This window comes from Halyomorpha halys, unplaced genomic scaffold, assembly GCF_000696795.3.
Source record: "Halyomorpha halys isolate HHAL.00 unplaced genomic scaffold, Hhal_1.1 Scaffold495.1, whole genome shotgun sequence".
In the NCBI taxonomy this organism is placed as follows: domain Eukaryota; kingdom Metazoa; phylum Arthropoda; class Insecta; order Hemiptera; family Pentatomidae; genus Halyomorpha; species Halyomorpha halys.
Window position 1 is genome coordinate 3,823 of NW_027109484.1, and position 3,592 is coordinate 7,414.

The following is a 3,592-nucleotide window of genomic DNA, read 5'->3' on the forward strand; positions in this document are numbered from 1 at the left end:
TAGTGTTGTTGGAAGGTTTTCAAGATAGAGCTCCGAATGAAAAATTGTTTTCTACCTTTTTAAAACAGGTGCCATGTTTCTTTTCCTCTTATTATACTTGGTAGATTCATTTTACCAGTATTCATACATAGATTTCATTGAAGTAATCAAAAAATGAGGTGAAATAACTGGCTTTTATCTCCTCTTGGGATCTTTGACTATTAGAATAGATATTTTATTTTCACGTTTCGTCATTATCCATTACCTTCTACGATGTTATAAGTTAGATATTATTTTTTTTCTAAAATTTCTGGCTATCCAATGATATATAATACTGTCTATATTACAACTCTAAAAATGTGTATGGTTACAATAATACTTCGGGAAATTAAACATTAACTTCAGACTTGATCCGTTACTTAAGACTACATCTAGACTAACGACTGACATGGAATCCTCATAAAAGACTAAAAAGACAGGAAACTGCTCGTCGATTTCGACTATTACATTTACTAGAAAAGCGGTCTAAAATGCCAATCCATTACAAAAGACTGATCTACATGACTATTATAAGGCTAATCTGGACAAACGGAGTTGAGCTTTGGGGCTCCACTAAACCATCAAATTCCTCACGAATCCAATCCTGACAGCCCAAAATCCTTCGTAAAATCCTTAATGTCCCTTACTTTATTACAAATCAAGTCATCGATCAGGACCTCAATGTCCCATATGTTGCTGATTTGGCCAGAACCAGATACCATTCCTTCCATGATAAACTTTCCAACCATCCAAATCCACTTGTTTCTAACCTGGTTTCTTCATTACCTAATAATGCTTCTAGGCGTCTGAAAAAAAAGATGGCCTCGAGATCTTCTCCTCTAGAAATCTTATTGGAGTTCTATCTATGGGTAGATTCTCCACATGTTTGTATCATGTCACTATGTCACCTATAGCAAATTTACTTGTTGTATATATTTGTATACAGTTGTAAATAACAATAAATAAATTGCAAAATAAAACCTCAGATTTCAGAACAAACTTTAGTTTTGAAAGTATAGTTAAAAGCGAAAAACTTAAAATATTTCCGATCAAATAAGTAAAATATTTTAGTAGTTTAAAGAACGAAATGATTTTTATTCAATGATTGTGAAATGGTTACTATAAAAAAATATGATCTTTTCCTCCTTACCTTTTATCCTCTGCGTGATGCGACGACGATGCAAGACCCGACCAAGTACTAGCGATACTAGCGAGACAAGAGAGTAGTAAAGGAATATATCATAAAGCAATGATTGTAATGGACGCACTGAGTAACGCCATTGTAGTTCTCTTAGACGCAACAGTTTGTTTATTCACCATTATTCAATTAAGCATAATGATTATTTTTGTCAATTATCAAAGTTATGATAATGGATGACGTGATAGTCTGTGATAATGGAACACTAAGTCCATTAACTTACGCGTATGAAAACAATGCTCACGATTATATTCCTTTTCTTTTATTTCTTAACCTCTACCAGCTATTCCCTGGCATATGGGGGGAGGGGAGTAGTCCAACAGATAAGTAACCTATTATAACCTGATTGGGAAGGTGAAGATTTCATTCCTGGGACCGCCATGAAATAAAAGTCAACCCCTCCCCACCACCAGATTCGAACTACCGCCGCTGCACGATAACTCCCGCCCTCCTCTCTGTTTGTCAGAAATTACTTGGAGGAAGGGAGAGAGGTACTTGAGTAATGATGTCCGTAAAGAAATATATAAAACCCAATATTATCCCTCTCGATTCGCCAGTTTACCTCCAGTTCTGAAACCTCTCACATTTCCATTAAGAATTTTTTTTTTATTACTTATTGACATTTACAACTATATTTACATAAAAATATATCTAGTAAATTTAATGTTAGATTAGAATGGTATGACATAGGCTTGTAGAGAAACCAACCATTGGTTGCACTCTAATAACATTTACTTAGAAGGTCTCGAGACCATCTTCTTTTCAGGCGCCTCACAGGATTGTCAGGAATGGAAGAGTGTGCAAGATTAGAAACTAGTGAATTTAGGTGGTTAGTGGATTTATAATGGAAGGATTGATATGTGGTTCGGGCTTGATAGATTAAATATAGAAAACTAAGATCTTTATGGATGATTTTATTTGTGACAGAGTGAGAAGCATTCAGGATTTTACGAAGGATTATGGATTGTAATGATTAGGTACGAGAGGAATTCGAAGGCTTAGTGGAGCCGTAAACTAAATTTCAAATCTCCAGACACGCCATATTATACTCATGTAGATTATTCTTTTGTAATAGTTATGAAGTTTAGACCGTTTGTATAGTGTTTGTTGTTATAGTCGGAATCATGCAGTTTCCTGTCTTTTAAGTCGTGTGAGGATTCCAAGTTAGCCGTTTGTCCAGATGTCCAAGGTAACGGATCTATTCTACAGGGGTAAGAGGAATATTATTAAATAACACTGTAGGACACTCAGTAAGTTTACGATGTAGAGTAAAGATGATTTGATAGAGTTTATTTTAGTCCTCCAATTTTGACATCATTCTTCGAGAGGTATGATATAAGATCGGAGAGTTTAGGATGCAATTAGGGTATTAATGCCGAAATCAAGAAAACCCAATATGAACGGTCTCGATTGGCCAGGTTACCTCTACAAGAGTTCTGAAGCCTCTCATATTTTTTTAATGACTTTTATTAAAGTCCCAGTAATAATTTAAGAATATAAATTAAAATTCGTCAGTTCTCCATGAAATTTTCTTTCATTTGATACCTTATTCGTCAAAATCCTTCGTCTCTGAGAGCCCGAAAAGGATCCATAGTACCTTAACATATATATGTACGATTTTTGCCCATCTCTGGGATGAAGTTATAATTTAAAACCTGTTTTTTTTTTTTTTTTTTTTCTCTAAAATGTGAGTTTATGATCTCAGAAAATTTCACCGTTAACCCTTCAAATAATACTTTTTCAAGCTGTCAACGAGGTTAAATACGAACGTGATTTAATTCCTTGTTTTTTTTATTTATTTATTTATTGATATTTACAACTGTATAAAAAATACAACATGTAAATTTGATCATAATGACATAATGATGTGACATAGGATGTAGAGAAACTACCCAGTAGTAGAACTCTAAAAACAGTTTACAATATAAGGTCAGGAGTCAAAATCCTTTGGAAATAGAGGACTATTAAACGTTTTTATTAACATAATAATATATTTCATAAATGAATAATATTTATTTTATTAATTGGAAGTGAAATGAATATTTTTGGTTTTTCATTTGCAAATTTAATTATTTGAGTATAATATGACTTTTTTCGGAATACTATAACAATGGAGTCTAGATCGGAAATACGCAAAATATATGACGTGTTCATTAAAGTTTATTAATTAAATTACGTTTTCAAAGGATTAAAAACTAATTAGGAATTATTTTTAAACATAAAAAGACAGTCAGTAATCAGTAAAAATATATTTATTTGTTTCATATTCATTGCCGAAAATTAGTATACACTACAATAATCAGACCAATTTGGACATATGGAATTGAGCTCTGGGGCTCCACCAAACCATCAAATTCTTCCCGCATCCAATCGTTA